The sequence below is a fragment of the Microcaecilia unicolor genome, chromosome 4, assembly GCF_901765095.1.
Source record: "Microcaecilia unicolor chromosome 4, aMicUni1.1, whole genome shotgun sequence".
In the NCBI taxonomy this organism is placed as follows: domain Eukaryota; kingdom Metazoa; phylum Chordata; class Amphibia; order Gymnophiona; family Siphonopidae; genus Microcaecilia; species Microcaecilia unicolor.
The window spans coordinates 330,200,593-330,223,346 of NC_044034.1; positions in this window are offsets into that span (position 1 = coordinate 330,200,593).

Genomic DNA, 22,754 nt, shown 5'->3' on the forward strand with positions numbered 1-22,754 from the left:
AGTTTACCAATAACAGGAATTTGAAAGAAGAAAAAAATATAGGTTATAAGCATGTAATATGAACAGATACTTTATATTTAAACTCCAACTGTTCGTTTCGAGGATATAAAAGATGTCAAACGTGAAGGCTCAACAAAAATATAGTTAGATAGTTTAATTCTAACAATGCATTTGCACTAGTGAAGGACTTTCTACTTTGCCCATATAAGGAAACTCTTGTATTCTCGCCCATAGGCTAGGAATATTTTTATTCACTGTGTAGCATCTCCTTGCAGTGGAAGGCAATTTTGGAGCCAAGGACATTCGAAAGATTTTCTCCCTTAGGGTTGGAGCTTGGATCGCTTGTAATCGTGAAACATACACGAGACTATTACTGGACGGAAAGTGAATGGGTAAGAGGGATACGTCCGCTGGAAGGAAGCAAGCTTAATTGTACTGTTAAAAGAACAACAAACAGAAAAGGGCAGACATGTTTTCAACTTGCACTGGACGCTGAATGTAATACAGATGTTTCCAGCCAATGTGTGTACTTCCTACATGAGTGACCTCCAGCAGCAAAGGTAGAATCAGATTCAGGGAGAAAGCTACATGCTGCTATAAATTTGCAGTATCATAGCTAGGGAATTTAACACCTTGTGCTGTAACAGCGGGAAAACTTCCCTTTTCTTTTCTCCTCTCTGTTGCCAAGTGAGTGACAAGAATTCTGCCTCTGAATGGCATCTCTGATAGCTCATTCAATACCTTTGTGCTATCCTATCACCCAACCCTACAAGAGATGCTAGGATGTTAGACACACATACAAGGCTGGAACTAGGATGGAGACATTGCCCTGGGTGATAAATAGTTTTATTTATTTATTTTCAAAATTTATATACCTCCTACAACTTAGCGGTTCTCAAATAACAAACTATACTTCAAATCAACAAACAAGAACATAATATCACAACAAAACACACACAAAAAAAATAGTGCTACATTTAATCATCTCAAAGGAGACTTTCAGGCTTATTTTTGAAAAAGAAGGGTGCCCATCTTCCGACATAAATCGGGAGATGGGCATCCTTCTCTTAGGGTCGCCCAAATCGGCATAATCAAAAGCTGATTTTGGGCGTCCTCAACTGCTTCCCATCGTGGGGACGACCAAAGTTCACGGGGGGGGGGGGGGGGGGGGGTGTCGGCACCATAGCGAAAGCGGGACTGGGGTGTGATTAAGAAATGGGCGTCCTCGGCCGATTATGGAACAAAAAGGGCGTCCCTGACGAGCACTTGGCCGACTTTACTTGGTCCATTTTTTCTTGCGACCAAGCCATTAAAAGGTGCCTAAACTGACCAGATGACCACCAGAGGGTATCGGGGATGACCTCCCCTTACTCCCCCAGTGGTCACCAACCCCCTCCACCCTAAAAAAAAACTTTAAAATTTTTTTTGCCAGCCTTAAATGTCAGTGGAGGAGTGGCCTAGTGGTTAGGGTGGTGGACTTTGGTCCTGAGGAACTGAGTTCGATTCCCGGCACAGGCAGCTCCTTGTGACTCTGGGCAAGTCACTTAACCCTCCATTGCCTACCGCATTGAGCCTGCCATGAGTGGGAAAGCGCGGGGTACAAATGTAACAAAAAAAAAAAAAATACTCAGCTCCATGACAGCATTATGCAGGTCCCTGGAGCAGTTTTAGTGGGTACTGTAGTGCACTTCAGGCAAGTGGACCCAGGCCCATCCCCCCTACCTGTTACACTTGTGCTGGTAAATGTAAACCCACCACAAACCCACTGTACCCACATGTAGGTGCCCCCCTTCACCCCTTAGGGCTATGGTAGTGTCAGGTTCTCAGGTTCAGAGCCCGCTGGGATGGGCTCTGGAGCAAACGTGAGCCCTTGGGCTGCTGACGTGGAGCGACAGCAGTAGGCAAACCCCCCCAACCAACACTGGGCCAGCACCCCGGCACTGGCAAGGACTGCAGGCACTGCCCAGCGAGCCGAAACACATGGACTGAACCCCCTGGACTGGAGGACACTGGACTGGAACACACTGGACCGGAACCCACTGGACTGACCAGACTGGTCCGCACTGGACTGGAACACACCGGACTGGAACACACTGGACTGGAGTACACCGGACTGGTCCGTACAGCTTCACCTGCACTTAGCCACTGTCCCCCAGGAGTTGAGCCCCTGGGTTCGAGCAGCCAGCAGGACTTACCAGATACCGGATAACACAGGGACCAGGATACTAGAACAAGCTTGAAACCGGAGTGCTCCTAGGTACTGCACTAACAGAAGTGCTCCTACGCACTAAACTAACAGGAGTGCTCCTAAGCACTACACTAACAGAAGTGCTCCTAACAGTAACCCAACAGAAGTGTTCCTAACAGTAAACCAACCAAAGTGCTCCTAAGCACTAAACTAACACAAGAGCTCCTAAGCACTACTCTAACAGAAGTGATCCTAAGCACTATACTAATAGAAGAACTCCACAGCACTAAACTAACACTGGTGCTCCTAAGCACCAAACTACAGCAGTGCTCCACAGCACTAAACTAACAAAGGAGAAAGCAGGGAAGCAAAACACATAAAATAACACTGGTGCTCCTAAGCACCAAGCTAAAGCAGTGCTCCACCGCACTAAACTACCAAAGGTGCTCCTAAGCACCAAAAGGGAAAGCAGGGGAGCCACAAGGGAAAAGCAGGAAAGCTAAACACATAAGCTAACACAGGTGCTCCTAAGCACCAAGCTACAACAGTGCTCCACAGCACTAAACTACCAAAGGTGCCCCTAAGTACCAAGCTACCAGGAGTGCTCCTAAGCACTCCACTAACAGAAGTGCTTCTAACAGCACCAAAAGGGAAAGCAGGGGAGCCACAAGGGAAAAGCAGGAAAGCTAAACACAAGTCAAAAGTGCACACTGCACCCACACTAACCTGGACCTTTAGCAAATGCAAGCAGGGAAGCTAGACACAAAGTCATAAGTGCACATTGCACCACCCCTACCTAAAGCAAACGTTGCAAAGGCCCTAAAGGGAAGAACACCACTTCCTTATCAAAGCCCTGCCTGATGATGTCACAACTACCAGACACAGGCAGCCAGCACACTGAAACCCAGAGAGGCCTAACCCACACAGCTGCAGTATAGTGAAGCAATTAGAGCTATGCTGGGAGCAGCCAGCATACAGAGACAGAGCTAACTCAGGCAACACACACAGCTGCAGTATAGTGAAGCAATTAGAGCCATGCTGCTGGAAGCAGCCAGCACACAGAGACAGAGCTAGCTCAGAAAGGACAGACAGAAGAAACAGAAGCCAGCTAAGAAGCTGACCCCCAGAAATAAGGTGAGTTTGGGAGGGGGCACGGCCACAATCATGACAGGTAGTGGTGTACAGTTGTGGGGAATGGGTTTTGGAGGTTTTTTTTATTGGGGGGGGGGGGGCTCAGCCCCCAAGGTAAGGGAGCTATGCACCTGGGAGCAATTTGTGAAGTCCACTGCAGTGCCCCATAGGGTGCACAGTTGGTTTCCTGGCATGTCAGGAGGACCAGTGCACTGCAAATTCTGGCTCCTCCCATGACCAAAGGGCTTGGATTTGGTCATTTTTGAGATGGGCATCCTCGGTTTCCATTATGGCTGAAAACCGAGAACGACCATCTCTAAGGTTGACCATCTCAACATTTAGGTTGGCCATCTCTAAGGTCGACCTAAATGTTAAGATTTGGGTGTTCCCGACCGTATTACTGAAACAAAAGATGGATGCCCATCTTGTTTTGATAATACGGGTTTCCCTGCTCCTTCGCAGGGCCGTCCTGCGAGGATGCCCTCATGTAAACTTGGGTGCCCCGTTTGATTATGCTCCTCTTTGGGGCTCATTTTCAAAGCACTTATTATTTATTTATTTAGATTTTGCTCACACCTTTTTCAGTAGTAGCTCAAGGTGAGTTACATTCAGGTATTCTGGATATTTCTCTGTCCCAGGAGGGCTCACAATCTAAGTTTGTACCTGAAGCAATGGAGGGTTAAGTGACTTTCCGAAGATCACAAGGAGCAGCAATGGAATGTGAACCGACCACCTCTGGATTGTAAGACCGGTGCTCTAACCACTAGGCCACTCCTCCACTCCACTCCACTTAGACTTACAAAGTTCCAAAGGTTACTATGGGGCTCATTTTTGAAAGAGAAAAACATCTAAAAAGTGGCATAAAGGAGCATTTGGATGTTTTTCTCACAAAAAGTCCAAATCAGTATTTTCAAAAGCTATTTTTTTAGATGTTTTTCTATGCTGTTCGTCTGCAGTGTGTCCAAATCTGAAGGGGACATGTTAGGGGCAGGATTTGGGCCTTCCAGGATTTGTACGTGCAATTTAAATCATGCTCTACAGAGTCAGGTGGTAAGCTTATAGAATAGTACTTCAGGCCTTATTCTATAAAGGTGAAGCTCCTAAATTTACATTCCTAAGTTTATGGGCATAATTTATTCTTTTACAGCCATAATGGAACAAAACAAAACCACCCAGGACAAAACTACAAGGTTTTGAGCTAGACTTGTTTTTATAATGAATAAGGCACAAAAAGGTGTCCTAAATGACTAGATGCCCACTGGAGGGAATCAGGGGTGACCCCCCAATACACCCCAGTGGTCACTGATTGTTATGATTGGGGTCTGAACCCCTCTCAAACTTACCTCTTTCCTGGGGGTCAGCTTCTTAGCTGGCTTCTGTTTCTTTTCTCTGTCCTTTCGGAGCTGGCTCTGTCTCTCTGTGCTGGCAGCTTCCAGCAGCATGGGGTTAATTGTTTTACTTTACTACAGCTGTGTGGGTGGACTGAGTTAGCTCTACCTCTTTTTGGGTGTACTGGCTTCAAGTGCTTCACGGTGTTGCATTGGTGTGGGTTGGGCCTCTGGGTCAGTGTGCTTTTGCCTAGGTCTAGGGAGTGTGACATCATCAGGGAGGGCCTTGATAAGGAAGTGGTGTTGTTTCCTTCAGGGCCTTTGCAGCGGTGGTGTTTGCTTTAGGTAGGGTGGTGCAGTGTGCACTTCTGACTTTGTGTCTAGTTTCCCTGCTTGCTTTTGCTAAGGTCCAGGTTAGTGTTAGTGCAGTGTGCACTGGTGTCTGTGTGTTTTGCTTTCCTGCTTTTCCCTTATGGTTCCTCTGCTTTTCCCTCTTGGTTTTGGAAGCATTGCTGTGTGTAGGGCTTTGGAAGCTCTGTTACTGTTAGAAGTATTTCAGGGTTTGGTGTTGTTAGGAACACTACAGATTTTGCTGTTAGAAGTACTCCTGGTGTTTGTGCTATTGGGAGCATTGCAGTCTTTGCTGTTTGGGTTTTGATGCTGTAGGAAGCACCTTGTTAGTTTGGTGTCTAGCTTGCCAGATTAGTGCTTAGGAAGCACCTTGTTAGTTTTGAGTCTCGCTTGCTAGGGTAGGGCTTAGGGAACTCCTTGTTAGTTTTGTATCTAGCTTGCTAGAGCAGTGCTTAGGTAGCTTGTTAGTTTTGTGTTTAGCTTGTTAGTGTAGAGCTCTGCTTGTAGCTTGGTGCTTATTTAGCTTTGTGTTTAGTTCCCTGCTCTGTTAGTTTAGGGTTTAGGAAGTCCCTTTCTTGAGCAGGGCTAAGGAGCTCCTGTTTAGTATAGGGCTTAGGAAGTCCTTTTGTCAGTTTACTGTTAGGAACTCTCCTGCTGGTTTAGGGCTTGGGAGCACGTAGATCAGTTTAGGTTTAGGAGCACTTTGGTTTCCAGTCCTGGTCCCTGTGTCATCCAGTATCCAGTAAGTCCTGCCGGCTACTCGAACCCAGGAGCTCAACTCCTGGGGGGCTTAGTAGCTAAGTGCAGGTGAAGCTGTGTGGACCAGTCCGGTGTGCTCCAGTCCAGTGTTCCAGTCCATGTGTTCCGGTTCGCTGGGCAGTGCCTGCAGTCCCTGCCGGTGTGCTTGCCCAGTGTTGGTTGGTGGGTTTTGCCTGCTGCTGTCGCTCCTTGGCTGCAGCCCAAGGGCTCACGTTTGCTCCAGAGCCCGGTCCCGCGGGCTCTGAACCTGAGAACCTGAAACTGATCCTCTCCCACTCCCCAAACATATGAATAAAAATGACTTACCAACCTTTATGATAGCCTCAGATGTTATAGCCAGGTCTATTAGAGCAGCCTTCAGGTCCCTGGAGTAGTGTAGTGGTCAGTACAGTGCACTATGGCATGGGGTACTCAGGTCCCTATCTCCTTCTACCTGTCACACTTGTGGTGTAACCTGTGATCCCTCCCAAAGTCACCAAAACCTTACTGTACCCACATAGGTGCTCCCTTCACCCGTAAGGGCTATTATAGCGGTATACAGTGGGGCCAGTAGGTTTTGGGTGGGTTTTGGAGGGCTCAAGGGACAAGATAAGGGAGCAAACATAAGATGTGTATCTGGGAGCATTTTTATGAAGAGCACAGAAGTGCCCTCTAGGGTTCCCCATTGCTCTCCTGGGATGTCTGGGGGACCAGTATGCTAAAAATGAAGGCTTGATTTTCTCTGTTTTGCACTTATTCGTTTTCCTTTCAAAAATGGACCAAAAAGCAAAGCATCCTAAGCAAAAAAAAAAAAAAACTCTTGTTTTAAACAGTATTAAAAAAAAAAAAAAAAATGTTTTTCTTTTTTGAAAATGACCTTCTACTCCAGCCCCATCCTTCCATGCAGCTTGCAGAGAAGAGGTTTGGAGGCGATGAGGCTGGAGCAGAGCAGAGGACAGTTACTCTGCTCTCCAATTCAACTCTTTTTCTCCTGTTGCTCCTGTTCCTGGACTGCCTGCCCCTCCCCCATCACCTGGCTCCATAGTTTCACCTCTTTGTTTCTACAAATAGAGCTCTGGGTTAAAGTTTGGGAGTGATAATAGATTCAGCTGCATGTTGATCCTATGATTCAGTCTACCTCTCTTTATTTAAGAAGGGTGCTAATGAGATCTTACTTATCTGAGGAGAGCTTGGTAACAGTTGTTCATATTTTATAACAAGCTGTATCGACTATTAGAATGTTCTTTCTCTGAGCCTTTTTTTTTTTTCTTAAACTGCCTAGGTGGTAGTACATCCAAAACATGGCAGCTAGCACCTTGTTCAGGATCTGATTTTGCCGGTACGGGATGTGTTCCACTTGCGCCCTGTGGTTTATCATATACGTTAGATTAGATTCATAAGGTATTGTTTTTCGAAGCTCCAGTTGCCTTGAGATTGTTCTTTAGATGGTTTGAGTCCACACGGACGCTTCAGTCTTCCTAGGATTTTTTGCTGCAAGTACTGGCTGTTTCAGAAATGAGGTACTTTGATACGATCTTTTTCTTGTTCTGCTCTGGAACTGTGCAGGACTTAGTTATACTTTTTTTTATTTATTTTTTTATTTTTGCAAGACCTAGAAGTCCTGGCTTGGTCAGAAAGTATTTTAATTGTATCCTTTTACAAGGAAGAATGTGCCCAGAAAGAATACTAAAAAACGCAGGCCAATCAGTGCCTGACCTAAGACTCTGGAAGAACACTGCACTCTGGCTACAGCATCATTAAAAGAGAGTTGATGCATTTCACTGACCCTGAACCACTGTGAGAAGTGACACAAAGAAGGAAACGAGGCTGACCATGAACCTTGAATGTAACACTTGTTGACTCCTCTCTCTCTCTTTCCCTCTTTCACTTTTCAGCTTGTCACTTCTTAATCTTTTCTTCTACTTTAGCTCTTTGTATACCATTCTCTCTCTCTCTCTCTCTCTCTCTCTCTCTCTCTCTCTCTCTCTCTCTCTCTCTCTCTCCATTTTCCCAATAAATGGTTGCTTTAATCAATGCCTTGGCTGCATTCTTTCTAAGGAAGCTGTTTGTGGACCGAATTTCCTGCATGTCTGCTGCCAGTCTGTGGGGGTTGCTTACACCGGCTCAGCTCTTGGAGATCATTAATTAACCAAAACCATGTGCACCACTAATGAAATTGTAATTTGACTCCATCTTGTTAGGCCCTAATTCAGTTTGGAAAATGACCTTGGCACAGCTGTTGAGTCTCTGCTTTGTAACTAGTTGAATTGCACTGGATCTCTGGACTGCAGTCAGATACAGACATAATGTTTCTGGTTTGTTGTCGTACAAAGATTGCACTTGCTGTCTGTATCATTCTAAAGCATGCCATCTTCATAGTTCACATCAGTTTGCCTCAGGAAGGGAACTTAATACATCCCTCTGCCAATCTAGCTAATGTCATTGTTAGGACAGGTTCCCAGGGTTACACTATGCAAATCTGGCTTATGCCTACATTGTGGAGACTGTGAAAACCCGACTGACTAGGTATGACCCGAGGACTGGGTTGAGAACCCCTGTGTTAATGTTTAAATGCCCACAAGTAGGATCATGTATCACTGCTGTATTTACAGTTGTCAGTAGAAAACTCCCCACTATTCAGTCAGCAGAACTTAATATTTGTTTAGTTACCACTTGCTGTAAGCAATAACATGAAATTGTGAAAAAGGGAGACCTTCAGTATACTGCACTATAATTACAGCATGAATCACATGACATATATGACCAGTACAATGCCAGCTCCACCAGGGGCATAGCTACGGGTGGGCCTGGGTGGGCCCAAGCCCACCCAAACTCAGCTAAGGCCCACTCAGTTTCTGTGACCGCCAATCACAGCTGCAGTCAGTCACATCACATGCAGACGTGCAAGGCAACCGCTGGGAGTCGGTCCAGCAAACAAGCAGCACAGCACAGCAACAGCTCTCCCGCAGCGCCTCCTATCTTTACTGGGAGTCCGTTGGCGTTGGGAGTCAGGCATTGGGGCAGGCCGGCGGGGACCTGCTTCGGCGGATGATGTTGCGGCGGCGCTGCGTACCTCAGGATCTGCCATCCCCAGCTCGCAGTCAATTCTGCAGTGCTGCTGATGTGATGATGGTGATGCCTGCCCAGTGACCCCGCAGCCCGCGTCAACTGGTGTCCCTCCATGCCATCATAGCTAAGCACAGCATTGAGCTCCAGGACTCAACGCGAGCTGGTGAAAACCTGCTGCAAAGGGCAAAATCGGAGAGTTGAGCAGTGCTGGAGAAATCGGGCGCACTGTAGGAATCAGCTTGGTGATCTCGGCTCTCCTCTGCAGGCTGCAGGCTGCACTTTGCACCAGGTGATCTTGGGCCTCATCGGGGGGGGGGGGTGTGGTAGACCTCTGCAGGGAAGCTCAAACCCAGGTAAAAGTTGTTTTGTGTTGTGCTGGTGGTCTTTTGAGTGGGGGTGGGTTCTGCATTGCCCAGGTTAAAAAATAAAGTTTTGTATTTCATTCATGGTGGGGTTTTGGGTGGAGATGGACTCTGAAGTACCCAGGATGTTAAAAAAAAACGTATTTAATGCTAGTGTGCTTCTGGGTGGGGGAGGAGGTAGGGAAGATCAGGGTTGATGCCAGACTATGGGGTAGGGGATAGGGTAGGGCTGGCACTAGTTACAGGGAGGGGTGGGGGTAGGAAAGGTTAGGGCTGATGCTGTGTTATATGGATGGGGGAGTAAGGAAGGGAAGGGTAGTGCTGATGCTGAGCTATAGGGAGGGATGGGGGAGTAGGGAAGGGTATGGCTGATTTGGGGCTACAGGAATAGATTGGGGGGATAGGAAGGGAAGGGTAGGGTAGGGCTGATGCCGGGCTATGGGGATGGATGGGGGGGGGGTAGGGAAGGGTAGGGCTGATGTTAGGCTACAGGGATGAATGGGGGGGGGGGTAGGGACAATTTCAGATTTTTGGTTCTTTATTCTGTAATTGATCAGGGTTGATCTGTGTTCTGCATGTGACTGAGAGATTCTGCTGGCATGTGGTTAATGTCAGGATCTATATCAGTCTGACTTGTCTGGCGCTGTTGTGTTGTTGTGTAAATTCACTGCTTCCTTTTTAAAGATACTGTCATTGGTATTTGTGAGTTCAGAATTGTTGTTAAGGTTTGCAGCATAGGCTCTGAGAAGCTTTTTCGCAGGATTTAGTGTTACTTCACTAAGTATCTGGCAGTGAAGGAATTTTCTGTTGCTATTATTGAGGTGCTCCCAGAATTTGAATATATTTTTCCTACGGAAAGCTGTAAGAGGAAACATTTTGTATGCTACAGATTCCACAATAGGTGGGGGAAAAAAAATCTTGATGTTGACAGTGTGATTTTGCTTATTTCATCAGTGAGAAATCTGGGCTTTGCTTCATGCAGTTTTTGATGTGTTGAAGTGTAGACAAAGGTTAACATTTGTGAAAAATGTAAATTTATTAACATGTGTAAATGAATTGATATTGAAATGAAAGTAAATTCTGTTAAGAGCAGTTTATATTTCCCTTGCTTCCCTTTAAAAAAAATGTAAATAAATTATATTTGGGCTTTTTTTTAGTTCTGCCACAGACTGCAAATTTCAGTGTGCCATCAACATGAACATTTGCTATAAAGCAAAGTTTGAAGAATATGTGCCATTGCTATAATTATTTTGCAGGGTATTTTCATTATAGTAGACTGGCCAAGTTTAAGTTATGGGATAATGTAACTATATTTTAAAATGTCAGTGTTTCCATTAAGTATGTATGTGGTTTATGTTGATGCAGGACAGTTGGGCAGATTATTTATTTGCGTACTCTAAGGCATTATTTAGTACTATCCCAAGAAACATACCTATATACAGACCCCCTGATATTCAGTGTTAAACCCAGATATTGAATTCCAGCCATTTCTGGTGTCTGGCATAGAATATCCAGTTTCATTTTTGACTGTGGCAACTTAACTAGTTAAGTCAATATTCAGTGCTAACCCATTAAGTGCTTAGCGATTAAAGATAGGCCTGCTACTTATGCGGTCTAATTTAACCGCTAAACATACTTGGTTTGGAACTGAATACCCGTGCCTAGCCAGCTTTGTTGCATGATATAGCCAGTTAGTGGCTAGCCACTAAACGTGGATATTCAGCAGGAGATGACAGGTTATCTCCTGCTGAATATCCATGGTTATGTGCTAAAATGCTATTTAACTGGCCAGGAGCTTAAATAATTTTGAATATCAGGGTACATGACTGTGCAGGAATGTTTATTAACAATCACGTTTTGCTAAACAAGTACATTGCTAATCATCAGAGCAAGTTTCAAGATGATTTGCAAATTCTTGGTTAAAAGCCAGAGCATAGTTCATTCTATGAAGATTCTTGTTTTATAGCAAATAATGCTGAGGTTGTTACTGGCTCTATAAGTGGTCACTAATATAGGGGTTTTACCCCTACACGAGTTAGGTGCTCAACTATGGATGAAGAGCCTTTATCTGCAAGACAGGCAAATATCTTTCCTCTCGTTTCACTTTTCTGTTGTGGAAATCCTCTTGCTTGCTGAAGTGCCTAGGAGTCAGGGACTCGGGTCCCAATGATCAAAAGTAAATGTGGGCACTTGAGGCCACTAGCACCGGACTAGCGCCCGCATTTACACTGCGCCCATGACCAGAGAGTGTCCAGCGCGAGCATGTAGGGAATACCTCAGAGCTCAAATTATATTTAAATGAGCTCTGTAGTATTCCACCCATATGCTCAGAGCACTGCGCCGTGATCATAGGGGCCAAAAAGTGTCTTACCCTATGCCAGCTCTAAGCTGGTGTTAGGGTTAAGGTTCTTCCTCCCCCTCCCATCCATGCTAGGCAACCTGGGCTGTCACTGCTAGCCTGGGCTGTCATCATGGGGGGGGGGTCCATTGGACCCCCAGAACCCCAAATTACTGAGGACCTAGTGGCCTAGTGCCCCCAAGCCCTTACACCCCCCATGAACAGAAACACGGGGGGGGGGGGGGGCAGGAGATCTAGTGGATCTTCAGCACTCCCTATCCTCCCAACATAAAAAAAAAATCCATGATGGCCCAGTAGGCTACAAACCCTACCCCCACCCACCCTGGTGGTGTAGTGGCCCCCTTGCCCACCCGCATACCTCCATGTGATGGCAGAGGAAGTAGCACTCTCTTCTCTTCCAGTTCTGCATCCAAAATGGCAGCACCCTGCCCTGCCCAGTGCATCCTGGGATGTGCTGGGTGGGACTTCCCTACCAGGATACATGGGACAGGGCAGGGTGCTGCCATTTTGGAGATGGTGTTGTAAGAGTAGGGAGTGCTACTCCCTCCATCACAAAGAAGTACTGGGGAGGGGGGGCACTAGACCACCATGGTGGGTGGGAGGTTGGGTTTGTAGCCCACTGGGCCACCAGAGTTTTATTTTATGTCAGGGGATTAGAGGACTGGAGATCTACCAGATCTCCAGCTCCCTGTGCTCTTGTGTCGAAGGGGGGGTCGGGGCCTGGAGGTCCACCAGACCGTCAGCCCCCCCATGTCACTGTTCGTGGGAGTGTGGGTGCTTGAGAGGGCATTGGACCAACAGGGCCTCAGCAATTGTGGGGTCAAGGGGTCCCACAGATCTCCATCTCCTGTGTTTAACAGGTCCGGGCTTTTGACAGCCTGGAGCTATCAAACAAGTACAGGAGGATTGTGCCTGAGTGCATGCCCAGGCACAATCTTCCCACACTTTTCCCCCAATGATCAATGCTAACAATGTGCCTAAATTAGCATGTTATTAGCGTTGATCATTGGAGATTTAATTCCCTATGCTGTTCCAGTGCTATTTTTAGGGTGCTGTTTCAGAACAGTTTGGGGAATTGAACATTGGGCTGTAAATCCTGTGGATTGCTGTTACCCAGCCTCTCCATCTCCAGTCTCTGGCTTGGCTCCATCTCAACACCCAATTGATTCTCTTCAGTTGCATCAGCCACATCCCTGGGTTCAAATTGGCTGATGGAAGTTAACTCTTCACTGCTGTGAGGGGGCAGAGTGAGTACAGCAATTACTTGCGTAGTACCGTGAGCAGTGTTGTTTAGTAATTAAGTAGATTTAATTAGTTTCTGTACTTAAGTAAAAGTGTTGTCACTTTTACTTGCAAAAAAGTAAAGGAAACATTTGGTACTTTTACTTTTACTGAAGTAATAATTTCACCAATTTGTGCTACTTTTACTCAGTTATATCTGAAACTTGCAGTTAAAAATAAAAAGTAAAAGCGGAAGCAAGATGTAAATGATGATTCCTTGGCAAAGCCCATAAAACTGCAAAACCTGGAACAGGATTTTCCTATTGCAAACCTTGTCACACAAACAAGTGTATCATCTCATCTTAAGATTTGATGTTCAGTGAACACAGCCTATGAGAACAATGGAGTTGCCTCTGGTTACTGGTTTGCAGCCAAACAGCACAAAGAGGAAAAAACAGAAAATAAAAGGTCCCATACGTAGTAAAATGCAAAGAGAAAAAATGGATGGGCAATGCTCTTCCACACATCAAGAAAAATTTATTATGAAACCAGTTGTTGTAAATGCACCAAATATCATATGTGATGCCTTTACAACGACTGGTTTCAGAATAAAAAAGTTTTTGATGTGTGGAAGAATATTGTCCGCCACTGCTTTTTTCTTCCAGTCAAACAGAACAGTGATGAGTTCAATCATTTTGAAGTGGAGATGAAGCTGGTTGCAATTCTTAGTGAACAGACATATTTCTCTATCACAACAGACTGCTGGTCATTCCATGGAAAGTTTTACATTGAGGTGGTTATCCACTGGATTGAGTTTTTAGAGAGGAAGTCTGTTTGGCCTTAAGACTGAAAGGTTTCCACACATTTAGGACTAGATTCTATACATGGTGGCAAAACATTGGTGCAGAAAAATTGAAGCGCTACCACACTATTCTATAAAGGATCTGTGCCCTTTATAGCACTAAGTACATAAATGGCATCTAAATTAAGACGCTGACAATTACGCCTGCTAAAAGCAGGCGAAAATACCAGCTCCTAAATTAGGTGCCGATGGGGTCTATTTATGTAACAATGAGTGTAAATTCTAGGAACACCCCTGAAATGCCCCTAGCCATGCCTCCTTGAATTTTCATGCTATAGGATTTATGCCAATTAAGGCCAATTAACACCAGGTTGTTAGCAGCCAATTATTGGTGCTGCTTGGCTCAATCAATTACGTTGCGTGTACAAATCAGTAATGTGCATTGGTTTACGTGTGTAACTATAGTCGCCATATATAGAATCCCACAGTTAATGTTCTTGCATCAGTTCTTGAAAAAATTCAACCAGAGTTTGCCATCGGATACAGTTACAGTTAGTTCATTTATAGCCCGCCATTTCCCATAAATACAGTTCACAGCGGATTACAGCAAGATTCTAGAGCACAATAGTCTAGGAAATTACATAGTATGGATGCAAAATAATACTTAAGCCTTGAAGCAGTATAACATAATAGTAATGATGAAGAAAAACAGAAAGCAACTATAATTCAAATTATTTCTTTGTCACATAGATCTGAAACAATAGTGTCTTCAGACCTTTCTGTTGGTAATATTTCTATGATTATCTGGTAAAAATTTCCAGAATTGTTCAGCTTGAAAAGCAAACAATTAAAAAGCTTATTTGAAACATTTTTAGAACAACAACAGTTAATGATTCCAACTTAGTGAAAACCTTCTCTATAATTGAACACCTTTTCAGTTGTACTGGACTAGTGACTCACAAGCACAATTACATGAGTGATAGTCATTTTCAAAATTTAGTTTTACTAAACGCAAAGTGGATTTACTTGTAGAGCAATAAAATTATTTGGATAAAGATGTTAATAATAGTTGCATTCATTGTAGCTGTGGTTCTTTTACATTTTCCTTAAACAATATTCTATAATAGCCAATAACATTTTTACTTTCACTTAAGTAAAATTTACAATACTTTTTACATTTACTTAAGTATTACAATATATATTTATTTTTACTTAAGTGCTTTGACCTAGTACTTTGAACAACACTGACTGTGAGCTGCCGTGAGAGGTCTCAGCAGCCATTTTCTTACAGCAGCCACAAGGGGCAGGAGTGAGAGGGCTTAGCACCTGTATCCACTTTTCCTACTTGGATCAACAGGGATACAGGGAGGCCTATTTGGATTGGGGGGTTGGGATTAGCAGGGGCTATTCCAGGGAGAGGGGGTTGTGACTCACAGGGTAGGAGAAGGGGATGGGAAGGAGGGAGCTGCTTCAGGGAGCGGGAGGGGACTCAGGGAATTTTTTACAACAGTTATGCAGGTCCTGACCGATACTCAGCTTTTGAGCTGTTCTAACTTGGTTGGGTTAGCTATGCAGGTCCCAGCACTGAATATTGCTGGCACCCACATTACCGCAGGCTGCTCCCCAGTGCCACCTCTTGTATCACCAGCCAACTTTTAACATGGGCAGTCAGTGATGATACTAGGTGGTACTTCCTGATTTAGTGCTGTTGAATATCAATATCAGCGGTTTGGCGGCTCTCCATGATATGAGCATGCTGGAGCCTCTGAATATCAGCCAGCAGGGCTTTTTTTAAGTTGGGGGTAGAAAGGAGAGGAGTCGGTCATGTCAGAGGGTGGGGTGCCACTAAATATCAGGGATTTTTATGTTTGAGTTGGTGAGATGGGGGGAGGGTCATGTTGGCGGGTTGAAGGAAGCTGCTAGATATGAGGGAATTTATTTTAATATTTGGTGGGGCAGTGGGACAGGTCAAGTCAGGTTAGATTGGGGAGAATGAGGGAAATCAGGGCCATGGGGGCTCCGTATACCTCCTCAGACCTGGTAGTAGGTTGTAGGTTTCTGGCATTGTGCTCCCCTGGTAGACATCAGCACACAGCATATTAAAATGCATGATACAGAGTCTATTATTTATCCTGCAGCAATGTAGAGCTGTGTGCTGATGTCTACCGCAGGAGCTAATTTCAGTACAGAAACCCTTTTTACATACAGCGGCCATTGATGAGCAGGTAAACTGCTCATTGACCACAGGCTGCAACCTGTGGTAGCTTTCCGAATCAGCCCTTCAGATGTTAGCACTGGAGCTTGAGAAGCAGGAATAGCTGGGGGTACCTGGGGACCTATCAAGAACTGTGCCACAGAAAGAGCAGCTGGAGGTATCAGGACTTGAAGTGACTTTTTGGGCTGACCTGCAAGTCAGCCATCACATTTGGAAAGAGGAGCTCAGACAGCAGGCCTAGTTCTCGGGCAAATAGTGCCCAGGCAAAAATGATCAATGATGCCAACCCCCTCCCCCATCCTTGGCATGGATTAGTGCAATTAGAGTGTACAGAAATTTTCTCTACCACTCCCAAGATTGACGTGAGACAAGGAGAAGGTGGGTGATCTTTCCCTGCTTTGACTTTTGGACTCATTTTTCAATTTCTTCCTCCCTCCCTCCCTATCTGCTACACATCCCTGAGTCTGAATCTGAGATTTGGTCCAGTGTTCCCAGCCATAGATGTCAACATTTCAAAATGATTGGGGGTGTCAGACACAAATTACCATTCCCTGGACACAGTGAAGGGGTTGCTCAATGGTAGGGATGCTCAGCACCCACTGGCAGCTACAGAGCTGGCTCCTTTGTTCCCAGGGGTGTCTATAGGAAGGAGAGAAGTTAAAGTGACATTTCCACAAATCACTTTCACCACCACCTCATAGCCCCTGATATCACCTTTAATGTGATAATCATGTGTAATGTGTACAGAGTGGCTCAGAGTGTAATCAAAATACCTTGTGAAACCACCATGAGGCAGATGCATCAAGCAAACGTTAAAAAATCTAAATCGTTAAAGTCCCTAACGATTTTCAAAAAACGAAGAATGCACCAAAACAACAAGTCACACATGCTCGGATCGGTATTGAAAAGTACAATGTATCAAAGAATCACAATACACGTCGGTAATAGGCCCCTAAATCATGCGCAGAGCAGCCAAGCATTATGTTAGCTGCTCTGCGCAAGCCACAAACAGTCAAAACACAAGCACATGGCTCCCAAATCAAAACAAAAATAAAAAAAGGGTCGGGAGGGGGCAAAGGCACTCATCAGGAGCGTCCTGTATGGCCATCCTTGCCCCCCCACGCCCGAGGTCGCCGTTCCCCCCCCCCCCCACTTCCCCCTGCATTATAAATTAAAAAACAAAACATACCGTTAGCAGCCCCGGCCCCCCTCCCTTCCTCACTACTCTGTCTCCCCTCAGCTCCGCCTACCGATATCCTCCGCCCTGTACCCTGCCCCTCTTGGGGTCGTCGCCGCCATTCCCCCCCTCCACCGGGCCCCCCTCCCTCTAACCGGGCCCATGCAGCGCCTCTCTCCTCTGTCCGAAGGCGCTGCACGGGCAAGAAGAAAAGCTGATGCCTGTCTTCGCACAGCTTCGGTCGCGCGTCTCTCTCCTCCTGGGCCTGCCCCCGTCTGACGTCAGTAACCTGCGTAGGTTACTGACGTCAGACGGGGGCAGGCCCAGGAGGAGAGAGACGCGCGCGCGCGCATGTGTGTGTGTGTGCACGCGCGTGCACCTCAGGAAACGTAGACACAGCGGCTTTGGCTTGGTTTGGGGCATTTGCACAAACTCTGAGAAGTCGCTTGACGAGCGAGTCCCCTTTTCATTCCCCCTATGTTTTTCTTTTTTTTTTGTCAGCCCGGGCTTCCATCCCTTTGGGCTGCAGCTGCTAACGAGGGGGAACTGGCTGCTATCATTTTCTGTTGAAATGGCACTTTCTTTTCCACTGAGATGAATTGGGTCGCGCACACGCAGTGGGTGGTTATTTTTTTTTTTTTGGATAGCACTATTGTGGCAGGAGCCGAAGCAGCGGTGGGAGATCCGGACTTGTGGATTTCTCTTCCATGGGGACATTTTGAAAGCTTGTTTAAGAAATAGTTTTGAACTCCTTGGGGCTGGTAGAGGCTTCTGTTTATGGATTGTGCCTTTCAGTTTCCTTTTGACCAATCACAGCGCTTTTAGCTCTGCTAATGCGGTGGGATTGGCTCACAGTTTGTTTGTTTTTTCACTTTACGATTTTTCCTGGCACAAAGCTGTCCTAACGAGAGGTACAGACCTCTCCTTAGATTTCCTGCCTTTTTCCTGCATAAAGGCAATCGGAAAAGGTTAGTGCATCTCGTTTCAATGGGGTTTGTACACAAATTGCTCATCTGCATTCCGTTTTCGTTAGCTGCTAGCTTCCTCGGTAAAAGCCCTTTGATGCATGCAACGGATCAAAATTTCCTCGGAGGGTCGTTAAAGGCTCATTAAGGTTTAGTGCATCTGCCTCCATGAGTATTATTTGATAGCATCATTTAACAAATTCTTCTGTAGGAGAATGAAGCCTGGGCTCTGTATAGGACAGGACAGAATCTCAGTATAAACCGTGCACCTCTCATTTTCCAACAATAGAACTAGGGCATTTCATTTTATAACTCACTATACTAAATAAGTCTGGAGGTGTGACAGAGGATGTTTTGGAATGTGGTGAGACTATGTAAGGAGGTTTGCGTGTATGTGTGGAAGGATGGATGGAGGGGAGGTGTTAGAGGATAACCCATAGCCTAATGCACCCTCTCCATTCCAGGCCACCTAAAATGATATTTCCCCTGAGGCACTTGCTCCCTTTTTTCCTGCCCCACCCCATATTCCTCCACAATCTTTCAGCCTCTCCTTCTCTCTTCCCCTACCCATTACTCATCTAACATCCTCAATTTACTCTCCTTCCATGCTTTCTCATCATCCCCCCCCCCCACCACTAACTAACATACAAACACATACACACACACACACACACACACACACACACACTCACACTCACTCTGCATGAGCTCTCCATTCAACCTGGGGAACTGGGTTCAATTCCCACTGCAGCTCTTTGTGATTCTGTGCACATCATTTAACCCTCTATTGCCCCAGGTACAAAATAAATACTGGTATATAATATGTAAATCGCTTTGACTGTAACCACAAAAAAAGCTGTATAGCAAATCCCATCCCCTTTCCCCCCCCCCCCCCCCCACTCTCTTTTGACCCTCTAAACTCTCTCTTCCACATTCACCTTTGCTCTCTTTCTATCCACTCTCTTCCTCACTCACTATCCCCACCCTCACACTCTTCCTCCCTCTTAAGTCTGCTGCTGATCACACAGCAGGCAGAGCAGTCATCAGCAGACAGAGGTTCACAAAACAGTAGCAGCAGCTAAGGGGCACACAAGATGGGAAATGACTCCAGCAAGTCTTCAGCTGGTGGTACCAGGAGATCCCAGCTAGCACTTTTACTCATGTGTAGCTCCTCTACGTCATCAGGTGGGGGTGGGTGACCCAGGGATTGACATTGGCTCCTGTTTTCACCAATTCAATGTGTGATGTGGACACGCGGCAATTTTGATTTTGCTGCATGTACATTTTCAGGGAAAAAAAAGAGGCCTTTTTTACAGGCACACTGAAAAATGATTCTGTGCGTGCAAAAAACCCGCGCCTACACTACCGCAAGCGAATTTCAGCGCGTCTAATTCTGCATACCTCATCGGTGGGACTGTTGGGATGTCCCTAATGCCTCCTCATTTTAAAGAATCACAACCTTAGCTGTCCAGTTCAGTTGACCTAATTCTAAAACAACCTCTGCATGTCATGTTTGGTCTCAGCAGGAATTGGATCCTGATCAATGCTGACCTCGAAAATAACCCAACTTAACAAAAAAGTAAGAGGACAATCTGTACAGTGACTTTATTTATTTATTTATTTTTATTTATTAGGATTTATTTACTACCTTTTAAGAAATTCACTCAAGAAAAGAATGTCAAGCTTAGGCAATAGATAACAGCAGTAAAAATATTCAAATAACAGTATAAGGTATGGCATAGTATGCTTTATTACAGTGACAACACAATATGCAATAAAACATTTTAATAGACAGCATAGGGTGTAAGCAAAGATGGAACACATAGATAGATAAGATAGAGTACATAAGTATTGCTATACTGGGACAGATCAAATGTCCATCAAGCCCAGCATCCTGTTTCCAACAGGTTGAATTGGAACAAGTGATCTCTTATGTAATTAAAGAGAATACAGTTGTACAAGAGGGCAGAAAAACTGTCATGAGCAGACACAAGGTTGGGGTAATTAAGTATTTGGAGGGAACATGGAATCCTTTACAGCTTCCGCTGCCCAACAGAGGCAAGGTCCCAAAACAGTACAATACATTTTATACTGCTTATCCTAGAAATATATATCAAAATATTTAAACACACATGAATGCAAGTATGTTTTTTACTTGCTTTTTTCCAGTGTCTATAGTGGAGTAGTCTCATATAAGTCACACGGGCAAAATGATTTTCCTTCACCCAATGACTGGGTGTGTTACCCGTGTGCGTAATCTAATCATTGACTGAACCTCCACCGACCTTCACTATTCGCTTATTTTTATATTAATTGATCTCTCTATAGCAAAAAATGTGATCAAAAAAGTTTATATAGCACTTAACTTGAGCGGGTTGGTGCTCTCTAAACCCCGACAGGTCCCCGTTTCGTAACAACTTTGTCAAGGGGGGTCACCAATTTTGCCAGGCAAAGTGATACTACACATGTACTCGAGGCGGTAACCGGAATTGGTGACCCCCCTTGACAAAGTTGTTACGAAACGGGGACCTGTCGGGGTTTAGAGAGCACTAACCCGCTCAAGTTAAGTGCTATATAAACTTTTTTGATCACATTTTTTGCTATAGAGAGATCAATTAATATAAAAATAAGCGAATAGTGAAGGTCGGTGGAGGTTCAGTCAATGATTAGATTACGCACACGGGTAACACACCCAGTCATTGGGTGAAGAAAAATCATTTTGCCCGTGTGACTTATATGAGACTACTCCACTATAGACACTGGAAAAAAGCAAGTAAAAAACATACTTGCATTCATGTGTGTTTAAATATTTTGATATATATTTCAAGCTCGACAGAGCGTGGGCACAGCTTTTGTTTTGACTATCCTAGAAATAAGCAGTGAATTTTCCCCAAGTCCATCTTAATAATGGCTCATGGACTTTTCTTTTGGGAAGCTATCCACACCTTTTTTAAAACCCGCTTAGCTAACAGTTTTTACTATATTCTCTGGCAACGAATTCCAGAGGTTACACATTGAGTGAAGAAATATTTTCTCTGATTTGTTTTAAATTTACTGCTTTGTATCTTCATTGGACCAGACTACAAAGACACACACAAACTCTTCTACCTTGTAAATAAATTGCTAGACACCACACCAGTTACAAACAACAGCAAAGATACACCAGGGGTCGACGACCTCACGAAATACTTCAAGGAGAAAATTATACAATTACGACTTAAAATACCCGCCAGCCCTATTGAATACGCCACACTCCTAAACTGTCTAGACCCAGAAGATGGAATATATCCAGCGGACAGGATCTGGACCGAATTCGAATTACTATCAGAAGACCTCATCTCTAAAACACTCAAAAGATTCGCCAAATCCCAATGCAAACTAAATATCTGCCCAAACAACCTCATGAAATCAGCTCCTCAACAATTCATAATAGACCTAACGAACCACGTGAACTTCATGCTACAAAACGGACTTTTCCCAAAGGAAAAAGGAAAAATTCTACTCACCCCAATACCCAAAGACACAAAGAAAAACGCAAGCGAAATAACTAACTACAGACCAGTAGCATCTATACCACTAATAACCAAAATAACCGAAGGGATGGTAACCAAACAACTCACAAACTATCTCAACAAGTTCTCAATACTGCATGATGCTCAATCAGGATTCCGGTCAAATCACAGCACAGAAACAGTATTAATTACCCTAATGACCAAATTTAAACAAATGATTGCAACCGGCACCAATATACTCCTCTTACAATTTGACATGTCAAGTGCCTTTGATATGGTTGACCACGGAATCCTATTACACATACTCGAATATTTTGGCATCGGAGGCAATGTCCTAAACTGGTTCAAGGGGTTCTTAACCTTATGCTCATATCAGGTCACATCAAATTCAACTACGTCTGCTGCATGGACACCTGAATGTGGAGTACTGCAAGGATCCCCCCTCTCACCAACTATTTTCAACCTAATGATGATCCCCTTGGCAAAACTTCTATCAAACCATAACCTTAACCCATACATATACGCCGATGATGTAACGATATATATTCCTTTCAAACAAGACATTAAAGAAATCTCCAACGAAATCAACCAAAGTCTACACATCATGAACACCTGGGCAGATGCATTCCGATTGAAACTGAACGCAGAAAAAACTCAATGCCTCATACTTACCTCCCAATACAACACAAATAAATTTATCGCTATTAACACACCTAAACTAAATCTGCCAATCTCAGAAACTTTAAAAATTCTTGGAGTCACTATTGACCGCCACCTAACACTTGAGACTCACGCGAACAACACAACCAAAAAGACGTTCTACTCCATGTGGAAACTGAAAAGAATAAGACCATTCTTTCCAAGATCTGTCTTCCGCAGCCTAGTGCAATCACTCGTACTCAGTCATCTGGACTACTGCAACTCACTATACGCAGGCTGCAAGGAGCAAATACTGAGGAAACTTCAAACAGCCCAGAATACAGCAGCCAGACTCATCTGCAGAAAACCAAGATATGAAAGTGCAAAACCCTTACGTGAGAAACTACACTGGCTCTCACTCAAGGAACGTATCACTTTTAAAGTATGCACCTTAGTTCACAAAATCATTCACGGTGAAGCCCCTGCATACATGTCTGATTTAATAGACCTGCCACCCAGAAATGCTAAAAGATGATCCTGAACTTTCCTCAATCTCCATTTCCCTAAGTGCAAAGGCATAAAATACAAAGTACTGTACGCATCAACCTTCTCTTATATGAGCACGCAATTCTGGAATACACTACCACGCAACCTGAAAACGATCTACGAATTAACCGACTTCCGCAAACTATTGAAG